Source organism: Cygnus olor, chromosome 1 (genome assembly GCF_009769625.2).
Source record: "Cygnus olor isolate bCygOlo1 chromosome 1, bCygOlo1.pri.v2, whole genome shotgun sequence".
Taxonomy (NCBI): domain Eukaryota; kingdom Metazoa; phylum Chordata; class Aves; order Anseriformes; family Anatidae; genus Cygnus; species Cygnus olor.
This window is the reverse complement of record NC_049169.1, coordinates 177,290,196-177,309,323: the sequence shown is the minus strand read 5'-3', so window position 1 is coordinate 177,309,323 and position 19,128 is coordinate 177,290,196. Positions and strand designations below refer to the sequence as shown.

The window sequence follows — 19,128 nt, the reverse complement described above, 5'->3', positions numbered from 1 at the left end:
TGAGGTACGCTTACTTCTAAGCACACAGCTTGTCCCATTTATTTCACTTCCAGCACATGCTGAAAGCACACACTCTCCGTGGGGAGCATTGCAAATTGACAGATTTGAGAAGAGAAACATTTGATGTATAGAGAAAGCATGGAAGGAAGGAAGAGAGACAGCAATGTGAAACAGGAGGATGAAGGATGTGCCTGTTTACTTTTCTAAGATGATACATTTTTCTGACAACAATAATTCCACAAATACCAACATTAAGGAAAACCGATGCTTTTAGTGATTGCGACAAGTATAAGAAGATTAAATTAATTCTTACCATAATTCCTGTGATTTAAATTCAATTAGCTCGGGGACAAATTGCTCCACAAAGTTTTTCATAGATTCTATTAACTTACTTAATGTGGAGTTGAAATTCTGTCATTGCTCTAATAGCATAACCACATTATTTTCAAGGGATCCCATCTGACGGTTTGCACAGCTATTTTTACTTTTTAACAGGGAGAGGATGTCGCACAATTTACCAGAAAAGAAAATATGTTCTTGATGCTTTAACCTTGTTTAAGTTTCTTAATTTGCATTTGAAATTTAAAGAAATAGTCTTAATTCATGGAACAACCATGGTGTATGTGAGAGTGCCGAATTAAATGTGGCTAGATACAGACAAGCCTAGTTCAGATAAATTAAAAAAGCAAATAAAAGCATCATTTCTGTGTCTTTTAGATCAATAAAGATCAAATGTATGGGAGTGAATATTAAAAATACTTTTATTAAATACCCATATTAAAAAAAAATCCTGAAGTTGACTGTCATCTTGTTATTTACCATGGAAATCATAAGTAAATAATAACATTAATCTTTTTTCTTTTTTTCTAGGGAAAAAAATATTTTACTGTCTTACTGGATATTTGCAGTTAAAATGTTGACATTGATAGCACTACAGTGAGGTGTAATGAATGAGTATGTATTGCTACTAGGGTTTACAGGTGTGATTAGTTTATTACCAGAATTTACCAACCTGTAATATTGCTGCAAAATACATATCCAGGTGTACAAACTTCTTCCTCTTCCTAGTTGTTTTAGGAACAGCCAAATTCTAAGAAAACACAGCCAGGCGGCTTCTTCTCTGATCCAGATTTTGCACTTCCACGAGACTTGCCCTTTGAAGTGACACCAATATTTGGTGGTAAGATTTATTGTGCTTCCTGCACATTTGGGGAAGAAAAGTCAGTGACACAGGCTAATTTCTGAAAAAGTACAGTCCCCCTTATGCTTATTATTGATGTTATCAGTCTCATTTTAAGTACTTGCTATCTGTTAAGCATCTGGAAGAAAGTATAACAGTGAAAGAGATGGTCCATTGGCTAACACAGCAACCTGGTGAAGGACATTGACTTCCACTGGTACAAGGAGGTCAGGTAAGATATGTAAGACTTTTCCTACAGTAATGGAAATCCCTCATCACTGGATGGAATAGGAAGCATTGCCTGATAGGTGAGGTCTGCCCAGCATGTGCATGGAGGTCATAAGATGGTGGGGAAGGTGTTTTGGGCCTCCCTGTTGGCTGGGAGCATTGTATAGCTGGTATCCTGAGGAGGGTGGAAGACAGGTCTGTTTGCCTGTAGCATGCATCTCATCTGCCCATCTGTGAAATACCTCAGAAGTTAATTTTTCCTTTGTCAGGAAGGGTGGAACAAGGCACTTGGGGATTAGCAAACACTTTTTGACCAGATGAATAGCAAAAGGGTAAATTAAAGACAAAGCTTGGAGATGCTTTTTGCTTTATGCATTTCTACAGTCTTACAGTGTAGGAATAGGCATATGAGTTGCAACCAACCTCTTTTCCTTCATGAGTTTTGAGAAATTTAGAGGTGTTTTTTCATTCGTTTGTTTGTTTGTTTGTTTGTTTTTCCTTTTGTGACCAGTGGGTAAAGCTATAAGAGAAGGAAATTTTTGTAGTTTCAATGGAAAAGTACCAGCCTGATGAACATAAAAGCTACTGACCAGTTCCTGGTCAACCAGATTTATTAGGTATCAGATTCTAAGATGAAAGCAACTGAATCCCATGGAAACAAGCAGAGAAGAAATAAGAGACGGGCAGGCTTTAACTGACAATATTTGCAGGTGTCAGGAAGACAGAAGAAATGAAGGAATTGAAGGTAAATCACAAAAAGGGCAAAACACTGAAATAATTTGAATTGGCTGGTGAGATGAACATAAGCAAACATAGTTCTAAACAGCCAAATGCAGAGCAGTGCACTTAAAAACAAAGTCTGTAGGAAACACTTATCTTTATGGGGATGCCTTGATTTTCAGGTGTCTTCAGGATCATGGTGATTAACCAGGTGTGTAAAAGTTATAGCCAGAATCAAAATGGCAAATTGAATTTCTGAATAGGATTGGATTTATAAGCAGAAGAATCTCTGGTGCTAGTAAGTGAGTTATATTGCCTCTGTGCTTGGTACTCGGGTAAACATTGTTGTGCATCTGATGCTGTTGTCCACAGTTCAAGACAGATGACTATTATTTTGGAAGGGTGCAAGGAAGCACCTGCAAAGCACCTGAAAGGTCAGAAAACATTTTTTATAGTTAAAGACTCAAGAAGTTTGTTTTGATTAACAAAAGAAGTTGAGAAGTGACTTAATTAAAACACACTGTAAGTCTCAAAATAGGAAAGAGGTGAAGGTGTTTCTTCACTCTACGTACAAGCTATCAGAAGCTCTACCTACTGTAAGTTTAAAATTAGGTTGAGAAAAAGGACAGATTTTTAAGCATGGATAAATTACTCATTGGAACAACATGTCAAGGTTTGAGATATTCATCAAATTCTTCAATAGTTTAACATTTTTAACAAAAGACTGTGTGTTCTTTTCAAAGATGTTTTTATTCAAACTCACCCTGCTTCATGTGTATCTTATAACTTGCTCTACACAGGACTAAATAATCAACCACTGTTCTATGCGTGTAAAATCATATATACCATATATAATGTGTAATCAATCTCTACTGACTAGATAATCACCAGGGAACCTTATGAGTTCATGGAAATATTGTATGTCCTCTGTGGACAAGAAAAAAATATCAATTTTATTAGACTAAATAGGGCCATACAAATATCGTCATCCTGCCCCAAAAGCAATATTTATTTGTCACTGGAGGAGGTTTGGGTCACTATAAAAAATAGCATTAAGAACCCTACAGCTGAGGCACATCATCTGCATCTTCCATCTTGTGCTCCCGATGACATCCTAGATAGTAATGATTGAAACTGTCTATTTATTGGATATGACAGCTTCCACTGATGAGGGTGTTTGTAATTCTAAGAGAAGAGCAGATGCTAAGATGAAATGTCTTCAATTTTCTAACCACAGAGTTGTTGCTTTGGTAGACTACTGAGACAGTGGCTCTGTAATCATTTAATACCAGCTCTATGTGGTTGTACATCATGCAGCAGTACAAATTTGATCAAAATCAGGCAAGAGCATATGATTCTGTTTCTGTTGGTTTAGGCAGAGCACACAGAACAGTATTTATGTTCAATTTTATGCTGGCTTTATGGATTTTATGGCTTCAGGAAGACAGCAGGAAGTTAGAGATGCCTAGACAGAGAATACTTGCTCTATATTAAATCTGCTAGGACAAAATCTTCTCTTCAAAACATTGTTAACCAATTTGTATCACTGGAACGACTCTGTACCAGTGTATTGCATTCTTATGATTACAATACTTTTAAGATCTGACACTAAATGTCCTAAAAAACAGATTTACTGTCTTGTCAAAACACAGCTTGAGAGCCAAGCTGAACTTAGAGTTGAAACAGTGACACCAGAGTAATCTCATTGCGCCTGCTCTCCAACAACAAACAGTACTGCAAAGCCCCGTGATACCTTTAAAATTGCCAATGATTCCTGAAAAGAAAAAAAAAAAGTCTCCAGTCAAAACAGGAACACTTTCAGGAAAATAGATGCAGGAAAGGATGGATTACTTTGAAACTCCTGTTTTGTCTCTTTAGATGTAGACCATTATTTGGAAGAGTTTAAATTCCCTCATGTCTGACCTACATTGAGTTCTGGGCTTGGGGAGGGTGCTGTGTGAGCTGGGCATGCCAATTAATTTTAAACATGGTAATAGTTGTAGTAAATGAATGATCTGCAAGAGTGAGTAGCTTCTTTGTCAACTGGATGAATAATTTTGGAAACCATAAAGGTGAGTTGGTCGGAGATTGGGTCACAATGGTTATATTAATTTTCAAAGCCCAAAGGAGGCATAGTGACAAAGATGAACTTTGAAATTAGCTTGGGAGCAAATATTCCATACAAAACAACAATATAGGCATTAGGACGTTCACTATAGGAAAGAGCCATGGTGGGCTGACTTTTAAGGATGAATGCCTTGTACAGCATGGAATTAAAATATCAAAATTTTCCATGGAGGTAACATGAGAATCAATGACTTCAAGAAGTCTGGACAGACAGCAAACTCAGTCTTTGTGGTGAAAATCTGGAATGACACTACTGATCTTCATGGTGGTAGATGAACTTGCCTGTGTGAAAGCAAGATCAGGATCTACCTCATTACTCTATGTTTTGAAAACGTAGAATGAATTTTTAATACACACACTATAGGGCATGGAGCAGCCAATCCTCCCATACAAGGAAGGGTCACCGGATCTGCTGAATTTCACATGGCTTTGCATATGTGAATCCACAAAGGCTCAAGCCTTTATGAAGAGGCATTAACCACCACGTAGCTAGATCTGTTGCATTCTAATTCCTCAAAGCAGAAAAAAATCACAATATCACAGGGTAGTTTTCGGAGCATCATTTTGAAAACCCATGAAAGCACCACTCAAAAGTATGCAATAAGTCTGATGGTCTTTTTCTTCTTTTACTATGAGGTCACGTTCTTGTGTAGTTTTAGAGTTGAGAATTTCTCATACAGCCATACAGTACATAAGATGTATGCGGCCCATTTTTTTGCTTATTTTCATCGCATGTTGAGAAAATACATAGCTAAAAATACTTCAGGATGTTTTCCATGGAATATCATCCATGGCTCCCTCAAGATATTCTTCTTTAACATTCTTTAAGCCACGTGGTATTCAGTATTTCCAATGACAGACTGTCCCTCCAGAAATAAGCTGCGTAAGTTCCTATTATGAGCTGTGCATTGCACACGGTGGAATAATTGCTTTCAAAGAATGTTGAGGCTACAAAAGCAAGCAGTCATAAAGGTAAGAAATACCAAAATTAAGGTAGTCTGTGCAAATTCAATATGGTTGTGCAAATGCCCAGCCTGAGCCAGTCTCATTACATGACAGCCTAGTTTTTCCCTCCTCATTCATTCCAATGACAACATACCTGGTGTTTACCAGATGAAAGCTACTTGATAATTTCTTTTTATTCTTCATGTGTAGTAAGCCTTCTTCATGGCTTGACATGTTACCTTTTACCTTGCGTCCACATGAACTAAAAGTACAGCAGTCAAGCAGTCAGTCAGCCTGAAGGTTGCTTAGCTAACCAGCCATGCTGACTCCAATCCTCTGACCTCTGCATACCTTCCTTCTCTGGTGTGGCAAAGCCATGTTCAGAACTTCATGGGACAAGTCACACATATGGATTAACATATCAGTTTTAGGAAATTTCCCTGTTGTGTTTCCAAATGCCTCCTTTCAAACAAGGCCCGAGTATCCCTAATAATGGAAAGCATTATGCAAGCCTGGCCTAGAAATTGCTACCAGCTCTGTTTCTAACTCAAAACTGCCAAAGGAAGGAAAATGTCAACCATACCTCAGCAGCGTCTGTTCAAGAGCCATACACCATTGAACTATTGGGTGGAGCAATTTTCTCTAGGGAAGTATGAAATCATGCTTCGCTATGCACAGAAGCTCTTCAGTGAGAATCCCTCCTTCCATTGTCCTTGGTTTCACAAGACTGAATCCTACAGCGTTGTTCCCAGGAAGAAGCAGACTTTCACCCAACTGCCAGGTCTGCATTTTTTCCAAGAGGAAGCACCTATCTGTACCAGGCTGTAGAGAAAAACCCCACCACCCAAACCATTTGAACATGGAAGAAACCTCTTTCTGTTTGGTAAATAATCAGAAAAAATGGATGTCTGAAAGGGTGCAAAGCATTGCTGCAGCTACTAATGACGCAATGATTGATGACGCCAAGTATTTGAGATACAGTCAATCCCTTTCATCACCTCATTTGTAGGTATACAGATAAATGTTGTAAATCATGTGGCTTGACCTCTTCCTAAAAGTCATACAAATAGCCTATTTTGCATTGGGTTACAACAACAGATTCAGGGATAAATATAATGTTGACACACAGAACTTTGCAGAACTGCCCTAACCTCTTAAAACTGGGAAAACAAACAAAAAACGACAACAACAACAATAACAAAACTCAATCTTACTAGGCTAATGGGAACAAACAAAGCATCATACATCAGAGCAGCCCTCAGGCTCTCTGCTCCGGTTGCAGAAATCTTTCTGACGAGCCTGTTTGGCCTCTGGAAGGGTGCCGGAGTCCTTACTCACACCTTCCAGGAAGGAGTGAAGAAGACAAGCCCTAACAGGCTTCTCCAAATCCAGTGCCTCAGAGAGAGGGGTGGCTTCTCAGGGCAGGGAAGGAGAACTGCCACCTTTGCCTTGAGCCAATGTTTTCTACATTATGTTACCAACAGAGTCTTAGTAATCCTCAGTTTCAGGGATAAGATCGGCTCCCTCCTAGATCACGGGCTAAAAGCATGCACAGCCTGCCTAGTGCTGATATCAATTTTACACGTTGAATCGTTGAAGCTGAGGAAGCTGCAGCTGCCAAAAAATGGGAACATTTTTAAATTAAGGCACCACGTGGACCCAGCAAAATTCTTGTTTAGGAAATGAAATGAAGACAAACAGCAAGAGAGGTACTTCATTACTGATTTTAACAAATAACTTTCCCTTAAAAGTGCATCAAGCTCCTTTTTTGTTTGTTTGTTTGTTTGTTTCTCTCTCTCTTTCTCTCTCTCTCTAATTCAGCTGCTATGCTGAGTGTAGAAGGGAGAAGCCCAAGACCTCAATCCTGCTTTCAAAGCTGGTTCACACCGTAGGTGTTCATGGAGAGATCACCTCCAGCACAGCAAGAACTATGGTGACCCACCAGTTCCTGCTTCACAATGGGAAAGAAGACTTTGGCAACTCTTCACCTTCTGTACTTGAGTAGAGTGGCATCTCCTTCCACACTTCTTTTTGCTTACATGTAGCCAGTGGTTTTGAATTCCCAGGAGCAAAGTCTACATCCAAGCTGTTGAGAGTTGTCACAGGGAATGTAACTACAAAGTTATTCAGCTATATTCATCCATTATGGGGAGGGAAGAGGAAGTAATAAGGAGATGTATGGTGGTGGAACTGAGCAGCAGAAAGATGACATTTCAAAGGAGTGAAAATGCAAATAGGAATCTAATGAAGGCTAGTAATAGGGCTGAAGAGAGGAGGAGTGTATATACTCAACAGTCATCGAGCTGTCTATTCACATTAGAGTTGCAGTTGTTTTCTATATGCCTGTGCACAGCCTTCCCATCGGCAGAAGTGAAAAGAGTATATAGGTTTCTTCTTCACGTATACCCTTCTAATATACTCAGGCACACTGATTACATATTCCTTTCCACCTCAGATAAGCAAGGGGATACAAGAAGACAGAAATAAATGAGAATGTAAGACACACTCTTTCACACTCTTACAATCATCAGGCTAAATGTATAATTTCTGCAGCTCCATGGAAGGCAGTGAAGCTGAAATTAGTTCTTCATGCATGGATTATGGTATTGCATAGTAATTTTTAGGAATCTGTAAAGTGCAGTATGAATGGTTTATGCTCAGTCCTAAGGGTGAGGTGTTTTATTTGTTTACTTCAGCTAGGTCACAGTTATATTAAAAGCTCAAGGAAATATTTTTTTGAAAGTCTCGGTATAAATGAGAGAATTATTTTGAAAGGAAGGGTCAAAAAGAGTTGCAGAGTCCTAAGAGTCAAAAAGTCAGTTGAAGAAAGCAGAAAAAAAAGTCTAGAAAAACACAGTAGAGTTGAGTAAACCTAGAAACTGCAGAAAATAAAAAAATGTATCCATTTTTATTTGTTAAAGCCAGGGGGAAATTAGAGAGACATGAAAGGCAGCAGAAGCACCATGACAGACAAATTTCTGATGGACAATGGGCAATCCAAACTTGGTATTTTGTGTTCTTTCTTTGCCTATGTCTAGCATTCATCCATTTGCTTTTGCTGTACATCACATCCACATCCACACAAACTCAGATGGACTGAATTCTTAGATTTTCTTCCTGAAGGAATAGAAAGTTCATTGAGGTGGAGGAGAATTGGAAGTCAGTAACCTTTAATATAGAACAGACTCCAAGTCCAGGTTGTTTCATAAAAAGGAAACAAAGCAAAGAAATCTGAAAAATCAGATTAGCAGGATAGAAACATAAACATCAAATGCAATAATAACTGATTTAAATTAAACGCAAGTACCTAACCAGGCTAAACCTTTCAGTCACAATCTGTTGTATTAGTGCTCAGATACGCAGACTAGAGAATTCTGTTGTTTCTGGTTCTTAAGGAATAAATGTCACTTTGTGTCTGCTGACTGCATCTGAAGTCAATAAATCCATCTGCTGCCTTTCACGCATGTAGAATGCATTTACATCCCCTCCAAGCCATGTTCATTGGCCGGCTTGATATAATTAAATGGGCTGCATGGCACTTTCAGATCCTGTTGAATCCAAACTATCAATTTAAGTACGTATATTTCAGTCTCTCCCAGCTACGAGAGGAAAGGGGAGCACAAATAGCAATAGTCCTAAAGTGTGTTCCTTGCCGTTATATGTTGTCAGATATGATGGTAAGGTATTTGACAAATAATAAATGAAGATAGCAGCTAATTTCAACAAGTCCAGCCAATTCTAATTGAGTTTAGGAAAACCCTTTATCAGTGTTCTTGGTAGTGCCTCTGTGGACTGAAGGGAGTACAGAGAATAAGTTATATCTCTTTCCATTAAATGAATGTAACACCTTTATTAAATGGCAATATGTTAGCTTGTCAAAACTCATCATCCTCATGCTGCGCAATAAAACATTCCTTAATGTAATGCAGCACTATGTTGTTACCTAGCTCACCTAGAAGGAAAATTCCACATAAACTGTTTGGTGCCATCTGTTGCTTTGCCTCAGCAAGTTTTTCCTTTAGGAAATAACCCCTCTGAGATATTTAGTTGACATCATCTTTGGAAAAAGTCTGAATAAACCTCTTGCACTGAACCAATCTTAACATACTGATTTTTTTTTCCTGCAAGTCAACCAGCTATACATAGAGATTGTCTCATCTTATTAAAGACTAAAACTAAACAGAATTAGCAGTCTTCTATTTTGCTCCCACAAATAGTATGGTTTCTTTTCATTAGTTCATGTGCACAAGTCCTTTTTCTGAGTAACTCCATTTCTAAAGTATCTACACAACTGCATTTCTGACTTGCTGATCCATTACTTACATCAGGTTGTTTGGCATAGAAGTAGAATGAAAAATTAAGAAGAGATAGGAAGAGAGAATGTTTCAGAGAGAAAATGAGCTTTTCTCAATTAGGCAAATAAGAGCAATCTAGATAAATTTGTGCTACATGACTGAAGTTTAGCCTTGCTGTTCACATTTTTTTTGCTAGATTTGACATATCCCTCACAAGAAACTGTGGTTGTTGAGAAAGAGAAAAAGCAAAGAGACTGCAACCTACTATTCACCTGGATGTTATAAAAATATCTTTCATGTGTCAAGTGGTACAGTGTAGGTGGTATAATTTGGCATTATCTTGCATTGCTACTCATCTATCACCACACTTTTTAAAACTATCCTTGTCATTGGTATGGTGTCTATACACAGTGATTGCGCTTTTTACCTTGCTGCAAAAACAGATTTCAAAATACTAGTAGCTCAGAAGAAGACTGACTATTTACTAACATTTAGATACCTTTATATAAATACACTTATAAAATATGAATTCAAAGATTTAATTATCTAACAGCTTATAGAAAGAGAGGTTGCTATTTTACAGCTTGTTTTATTAACCAAAAGAATAAGCTTGCAAATTTCTGCAACAAGGATTTAAAGCAAAAACATAACTAATAGGGACCTGAATTCTGAGGTTTAAGTTAGATCATTAGTAGAACTGACTATTTTACAATCTACTTGGGAAAATACTAGGCAAAATGCTTTCACAGCACTTCACCTTTACATGACCAATGTAGCAATGTGGGCTCTGGTTACTTGGGCAACTGATCAACTTCACCTTGGCTGTAAATGCAACGTGGGAAAGAGATTACAGAAAGGAAACATGAAAGAAAGAGCTAATTTGAATAGAAAAAGAATAATGCCTAGAATCATGAGCAGGGAAGTAGTTTTAGGACTCTGAGCTGTTCCTAAGTACAAGACAAAGGAAAGTTGATTGTTGGCCAACCACTGATTCTGACATAGTGACATTATAAAGAAGAGGGGCTGAGGGAATTTCAGATCACTTTACCCACTGTGTCTTATCAAAAGTGCCAGATTCTAGTTATATAGAGTATGAAGAATGAAGGAAATATTTTGTACAAGTACAAAATAAAATATGCAAATACTATTCACTTCTTGCAATGGGGAAATCCTGAACTTTAGAAGTCTGCATTTCTTATCTGGGGCACACCTCACCATTATGAAAATACATAGTATTTATACATAGTATTTATTCTAAAACTACTTGATAGCACTGGGCTAAGACCCGGGATTTTTCCGTCTTATAATTGTGACCATATGATTCAAAGAGACTGGATACACATATATATTTGAATATTATCAAAATTATACAGACTAGGGATGCGATTCTCCCTTTTTTTCATTTCTCATTCTCTTTTCTCTACAATCCACAAATTTTGGATTTTTTTTTCCTTTTCTTTTTTCTTTTTTTTTGGGCGTGGGGTAGGGGATACTGTTTTCAGCAAGCCTTTGGGAACCTGCTTTTCAGCTAGCACCTTAGAAAGAAGTGGTATTAGATGCAGTTTTCAAACAGAAAAATCATACAGAAAGTGTGGATACTCTATAAGGCATCTTATCTGGCACCTCTTGGCAATCGGGCTAAGAATTTATAGCAATCAAAAATTAAGACACTAATCAGTGGTTTAAAAATCCACTAACTGAAAGATGCCTTATTATCATTAAAAGGTTTCTTTATTAGGTCCTGAAGGGATTTGCTCTTTTTCTGCAGTACATTATCATCAGTAATTCCAAAGCAAACATGCATACCAAATGACAACCATTTCCGTATGACATGAGGTTTGCAGGAGTGGCAAATAGTACAAAACACAGGTGACTGAGCCCTCTTGATCATTTGATAAGCTACCTATCAAAGTTTTAAGGCAGCCACCTATGAAACAATACTTTGAAGAAGAAAGCAAAGCATCTGAGGTCATGGAAGCTAGAGAGCTGAACATATGCTCTCAGCCTAATCCTCTTAGTAAGGGTGATCACTATTTTTACCATATAATAAGAATCTAAATAGGAAATTATACTTTTTTTTTTTTTTTTTGTAAACTGCAATGCCTATTTTTTAATCTTTTGTTAAATCTAGGCTCCTGCCATATGCTCTTAGTGTTTTTCTGGGAGCTGGAAGGGTTGAAAGGCCCTTTTCTGATATTTGTGTTTTGCCTATAAGTTAATGCAAAAGGAACTCCTGTCCTGAGTGAGAAGGAAAACTGTTCATGTCTGTGACAAAAGGGTGGGGCTTGTTGCTCAAAATACTGATTAAGTTTTTGTCTCCATTGAAAATACTGGTATCAGCTCTCAAAAGCTTGCAATATCTCAGTGAGATATACCCCTTCTGTGAAGACCAGTTAGGGAGTTTTTTCTTGGTTTTCTTTGTTTTCTTTGTTTATTTTACAACTAAATAGTGTAGACAAAACTCACTCCTTTGAGAAGCCCAAAGCATGGATTTTACTTCTGCTGATCGCAGCTATGAAGGTGAGGAAACCTCAGTGCATGGGCAGAAACCATTTTCATCTGTGAGCTCATCAGCAGGATTGTCTCTCCTTTTTAACTTTGCTTAATACTGTGACTGAAATAAGGACAAGAGAGTCTATTTTTGTTTTTACATGGAATTTATTATGTCATTGTAGCTCAGTAATTGAGTTTATGTGGAATAAAACAATACAGAATTTCAACCATACTTTAAAGTCTGTCTTGCAAATCAGTGTCATGTTGCTACTGGTTTAAGATCAGTGCTGTCAAATATAAAGAAAACACAGGAAATATATCCTTCTTTTTCAGGAAATGCTTGTATCATTGAGTCGGTAAAACTGTTTCAGTTTAAGAGAATCAGATTTAAATGCTACTTACAGACATGCATAACATCTTAGAGCAGCAATAAATATTATGGGTATATTAAGTGATTGCTTAAATTCAGAAGCTAGCAGATGAACTAACTGTGTTAGTTTTCCTCTTCCTGTACATAAGATAATATAACAGCTTGAGGAAGCATTTGCTTTTAAAATAAAATTCTGAGAAGATTTTCTGGAAATCTACTTTCTTGACAATATACCAAGTTTGGATCTTGTGCTCTATTGCTCAGAATATTTGTATTCTCTTTATATATTAGATATATTTATTAAATGTTAGTCGAAGTGAGGAAAACGGAGATAACTGTGTTTCTTTTTAATGCAGATAAAGAACACTTTTTAATTTTCACAAACAGAATTGCTGCTATACAATTTTGAATCCTGCAACATTATTTTAAATATATATCTAAGTCAAAACATATGTTGTATCACTAAACTGATGAAACTACTGATCATAACCTTACAGTTCAACTTTTACTCTCTTCTCTTGTCCTATAACTGGGGACAGGTTACAAGATACAGGCTGGATTCCTCATTACATCTTGCTGTAATGTAAACATTCAGCCTTGCTGAAAGGAAGAGGATAATGGGAATGTCACACTTTTAGCTTCTGCCATTAAACCCACGTGTTGTTTAACTCTAACAGTTCTGCTTTGTCCTTCTTGACATGGTTTAAAGGATGATCCTGGTCCCACTTACCACTGCCAGCACTCAGCCCCCTTATACATAGCAAACTAAGAGAAAAAGAAATAAAGAACAATCACGCTGGATCTATGACAGCCAGGGAGCTTTCTTTACGTACCAGTATTCTCAGTATAATCACCTTTATTGTCCCACCAGGACTTTTCCACATCTACCCTAAAACATCGTTCTCCTGCTTTGTAGAACCTCAACGGTAAGCTTCCAAACATTATTTGCTTGCATCTGTCTGCCGTTTTGCCTCTCTCTCTTCCAGTTTATTTCACATATTCTGACACAATCCAAGAAAACAACAGATGGCAACTTCATCCAAGTGGGTGTTATCCACTAGGGACTGCAAAACAAGAGCTTGTTTTCCATTAACTTCCTGCCTTTCAGGTTAAAAGTTTCAGATGAACCTACTAAAATTTTCCAACCGTGAGTCTCAACTCTTCAACATGAGTCTCAAAAGCAAGTTAGGATAGCGTGGCTGGTTTAGTCAGAGAAAGATCTGCCTTTAACTTCAGTAAACTGGTATTGACACCTGCCCTCAAACAAAATTTTGAGTCTAACCTGTATTGACAAGATTTAGATTTGGGATTTCTAACATGCAATGTATGAGTAGTAGCATTGACAATACACTCCACCACAAGAAACAGACATAGTGTAAAAGAAAACTAGATGAATGAGGAGGTAGGAAACATCTGGTAAAAGACAGCTGGCGGATTAAAAGGCTTGGGAAAGATGGGGAAGAGGAATGGAAGAATTAAGGACAGATGGAGCAAAAAGGAAAGGGAAAAGGAACCAAGGAGTAAAGAGGGAGGGAGGGAAGGAAGGAAGGAAGGAAGGAAGGAAGGAAGGAAGGAAGGAAGGAGGGAAGGAAGGAAGGAAGGAAGGAAGGAAGGAAGGAAGGAAGGAAGGAAGGAAGGAGGGAAGGAAGGAAGGAAGGAAGGAAGGAAGGAAGGAAAGGAGGGTACAGAGTGTAGATGGGAGTACTTATTCACACAGTGGTTTTGCTGAATTCCTATTCCTGATCCCATTTTCAATTCTTTAAAATTCAGGGCTTCCAACTGTTCCAAAAAATATTGAAAATAAATGCTGTAAAAGAGTTACAAACAATAAGACAGACTTTTACTGGATTTCTTTGGGTGGAAGTGGGGTAATACCAGTATATTGTCCTTACAAGAAAGTAGGGAAAACTTCCCCTTCCATTCCTCAGCAAAAAATAACTTTTTAATGAGCGAAGAAAGAGAAGTGCAAATGCTTCAGGATAAATATGGTGATTAGCTGTGAAATGGGGAAGTAAGCATATGAAGCACTAGAAAATTTAGCTCAGGTCACAGATGACGTTTCGGCTTTTTCTTATTTTGCTAGCTCTGCTCAGCCTACAGCTTAATCAGTACAGCATGCTACAAGTGATATAATTAATAGCTGTTACTGAAGACATATTATTAGAAATAGTGTCAGAACACAGAAAAATTACTGACATTATAAAAGCAAAGGTAGGTGATCATCTTTAATGCTGGGAAAAAGGGAGAACACAACTGAACTGGAATACGGGACAGTTACATTGACAAGGCTGTTGACACCACACCAAGAGGTTTCAAAAGGCATACAAAAGGGAGCAATTCAAATCAGATAAAGAATTAAGTAGTTGGGTTTATCTCGCTTACATTTGGATGTCTTAAGTAACCCATTCAGATACTGAGGCAAAGTTCCCACTAGAAAAATGTGGATGTTCTGAGAAAACAATTCATCCGAACAATTCATCCGAATGCAGATGCCTGCCTTAGGTCAAAATGAATTGCCCTTTCACGGTATCTATTTTTTTTCTCTGGCTATAAGACGGACCTTTGGTTGACTGCTCACGCTGAGATGACTAACTTCTATTTGCTCACGTTAGGACAGATCAAGCCCACCCAGAATATGAACTGTCACTGAGTAACACATCAAGAACATGACTGACATGAGGAAGACTTTTGTTCTGGGTCTGAAAGGATTGTAGTGGGTTGACCCCAGCCAACAGCTATACACACATGTTGGTCACTCTTGTTCTAAAATCCTTTATTTTGTCTGTCCATTAGGAAGACTTTAAGTAACGGTCAATCCTGTAGAATTAGAATATTGCTAAACAATTGTTTACATACCCCTGGAGACATAAAAGCAATCTGAAATCTGCTATAATTAAACTTATTTTGCACTGCACATTCCTTCTGTCCAGAAACAGTAGGAATATAAATGATGGCTCTTTCACATTGACTTGTTAATAATGAGAAATCCTTCCAGTACCAAGAAGTAGGGTTTATGAAACACAGATGTGATACTTTTAGTAGAGTCATTTTGCCTGAAATAACATAATTAGCAAGAAATTAAAAAATTAAAACAGATATCTGGATTTCCTGATACGAGCAACAAAGTAAGATAGTAAGAAAGTTGAGTAAATCAATCATTAAAAGCAATAGAAATTACTGTGTTTAATTTTACACACTCTCCTGTGTTCCACTTCATTTTTTTCTGTGATTTCAGGGCAATGGTTCTTCAGTTTGTCTCCCCCTGGTGGAATACCCCTTCTGTGTCTCAGCAAAATCTTTAATCTTCAATTTTTCTTTTCCTTCTTCATTTTTACTATGTGGTTCCATTGTTATTACCATAATGGAATAATCTATACACAGCAGTGCCTCTATTCCAGCCCTGATGACTACATCTTTCAAGTTTATGTGTGTTCCTATTGCCCCAGGTATCGGCTGTCTGGGCTACAATTTATGCAAAGTGTTCTCAATTCTCCTCAGCTTAAATAAATATAATTATAACATATTGTTTTTCAGTGATTCTTCTGTCTCCCAGATCAGTTCAGAGACTGGCTCAGCATGAAGCAGATTCTTCAGGGGTCTGAACTGGACCTGGTGAAACAAAGAAGACTTAAAGCTAGTCACAGTTAAATCACATCACAAATTTGGAACACCTTTTCTAAGCCTCCAGCAAGTATAATCTTTCAGTGGCATAGATATATTCTAGTTCTTGATGGATTAAAGATAACGTGGCCTACTCTATTTTTCAAAGGATCCCTCCATAAATTTGGGTGAAAATATATATTTATTAATAACAAGCACAGAATCTGTCTTGGGTTTATTTGCACTGACAGTGGTTGCTGAATATTATTAGCATTAGCGTGGGCTGCCAAGTGTCTTTGTGACTGCAGTATTTTATAGGCAGAGGGAAGTTTTCAGGTTTATACATGCAGGTCTGAAGAAGGAAAAACCCATGATTAACCGCCACTTCGGTGTCTGAGGGGGCACACCTCTTCCACAGCATGAGTTTTTGTCCTGTGAATACATTCAGACTGTACTGTTGATTTTCCTTCCTTTTGTGCTCTTTCCAGAGGGCACAGCTATTCAAATAGGACATTAAATAGAATCTGTTGTAATTAAGCAATTAGCTACACAATTAAGTATTGAAATTAGATAAATGCTGCACCCAGTAACTGCTTGTGAAGTGACAGCCAGGTCACTTGTTCACTGGGCCCCCACCTTCTCTTCTTCAAATGCCCTCTAGAACTAATGGTAATGATAATTTAAAAATGAGAGCAACTAAAACTCACAGAACTGTTAAGTTGCTGCATACTGAGTTACTGAGCCAAAGTGCTTTTACTTGGACACATTGGCTCCCATGGGAGTGTGCTGGTTCATGTTCCACCAGCTCAGAGTAGACAGAGGAACTCATACCTACCCCTGCTTACCTGTGGTGACCTAGGAAGAGATTTCAGATGTTGATTTACCACAAGGAATAGCATAAGAAGGCATTAATACATTGCTCTCCTTACCTTTACCTACAGTATTACCTCCTTCCATACAACACCCTGCAACTGGCTGCGCTGTCAGATGCTCCTTGTGCAATGTAAGTCAAGGCCAAGCACACTCAGATCTTGCAAAATAAATCCTTCCTCCCGTGAACTCATTTATTGTGCTGCATGGACCAATTCTGCTAACGCCTACCCACAGGAATAACTACTTAGTCTTTGAAATCAAAGTATGACTGACTAGTTGTATGCAAACTGGGTTAAGCCCTTGAATTCTGAGCTTTTGAAGACAAAACTGCATCTGACATGCTTTGCAATGCTCTTGAACTACTTTAACATATTATGAAGTTAAGAAAATAAATGTAGGAACGAATGTGAGGCTTTTGGGAAGTCCTTAAACTGACCTTCAGCCCAAACGGATGGTGAGCACTGAGAAAGGAATGATGAATGAATAATAGTGTCCTGAGCGTGAATGAAAGCTCCACAATCCCGTTTAAGCATCCTTAGAACATTAATCCATTTAAGATATTAGGACAGCAAAAGGCCGTTGTTCAGGACAGCAAGTGAAAGTCGAGATGGGCTGGGTTGCTCCTTCCAACACAGAGAGATACCATATTTCAATTTTGAAAACATGTTCAGAGAAATTTGAGATCTTTTATTGTTTAGGGGGCTCTGTTGGGGGCTTTAAAAGTGTTTGTTTCAAAAAGAAAAAATCCTACAGCCACTTATAAAAGAAAGAAAAAATACAGCTCTGAATGTATGAGCTCAACTTGTACTGCATTACTTTAACCTCCTCATAATTACCATTTTCACATCTATTTCACTTGTCATAAAATTGAATCTTCCCAGGCTGTCTGATAAAATTATATAGTTAGCTACTGTACATCAAAGACAGCAAGTGAAAGCAAGTTGCATATTCACACACTGGAACTCTGGTTGACCTAAAAAGAAAGAGATTTTTTTTTTATTTCCTGCCTTTTGTTTTGGAAGCTATCCTCACTCGTTGCAGTTAATGTTTCTAATTTCCAATTTAAACTGTTTCATCTGAACATAACCGAGAAGGAAAACAAATAGCTGAAACAACAATCAGATTGTGTAAGGTTTGTCTTTGTCTAGTTTATAAAAGACAATGCTGCATTACTGCAAATACTAAGAGAATTCTAGGATATGTGCAAAATAATCTTGTTCAGAGAAATAAAAGATTGTACATCACTTCAGATACAGCCTTTATGAGAAATGAATTATCAAACATATTTAAGGTCTTTTCTTTTAGAACGAAAATCCCACCGTGGCATCATGACACCTTTTTTTTTTTTTAATTTATTTATTTTTTATCTTGTTTATTAATTCTTAAAGATTTTTAGTTTATTCTTAAAATACAGATTTAACCAATTTTCATTTTAAAATTCCTGGAAAAATAATCATCTCCTTCGTCTTAATTTATATTAAAACCAAGAGATTATATCAATGCAACTCTGTGTGGGATTTCAAATCTCAGACCAGGTCACTTAGATCCGTTTCATACCTGCACTTGTGTGCATGCACGGTCTGTGAAGGTTTTCATTTGGTGTTCATGCAATGCTAATGCAGTCGTGATGCGCAGGCCAGAACGGTTTTTCCCACAGACAACAGGACATAAGGCACAATTTTGTGCATTTTTTTTTTACTTCGACAAGGTCGAGGGGTCAGGCAGCTGACTACTGTTGTATGGACCCAGAACATATGCCAGCAGGCTATTCACTGGCAGCTCCTTTCAGCAAGGATTTAGGATATTTGTGTGGCACAGTTGGGTGCTCACCTCAGCCTTCGTTCTGGGCTAAATCTTACACCGTGTGGCACTCACAGCTCTACCCCGTGGTCAGCCAGGCAGGTTGATGATTTTTTTTTTGTGAAAGTAGTGCCTACAGAGAGTTCAAAGGTTCAGGAATGAGGCAACAACTATTTTCATCTTTGGGATTGTGTAACCCCCACAAATGGCCTCAGGCCCTACCGAACTAATGTTGCAAGTTCCGCAGCCACAGTAAAGTTAAGTTTTGTTTGTTAACAGCAAACGTAAGCTTGTGAGATTGTCTCAGAATTGCTGTAAATTTAAATAACCTTTGTGATGCACAGAATTAGCCTGAACAGAACAGGGACAACGCTGAATTATATGGGAGTAAGATTAATCCTGTCTTCGGGAACTTTGGCATTTTGCTTGATGATGTTATCTCACCAGCACATGTTGTCTGTGACCCTTTGCAGATTATTCTGTGCAATATTCTGGAG

At 37.8% G+C, this 19,128-nt stretch overlaps 1 protein-coding gene across 1 annotated transcript in view; it reads right to left on the bottom strand.

Moving 5' to 3' along the window:
* DGKH (diacylglycerol kinase eta) overlaps positions 1–10,771 on the bottom strand; it is a 193,421-nt gene extending 182,650 nt beyond the window's left edge. The window contains exon 1 of the mRNA XM_040541214.1: positions 10,760–10,771. The gene's annotated coding sequence lies outside the window, so the exon portion shown is untranslated. The remainder of the gene's footprint in view (positions 1–10,759) is intronic.
* Positions 10,772–19,128: the final 8,357 nt, after the last annotated feature.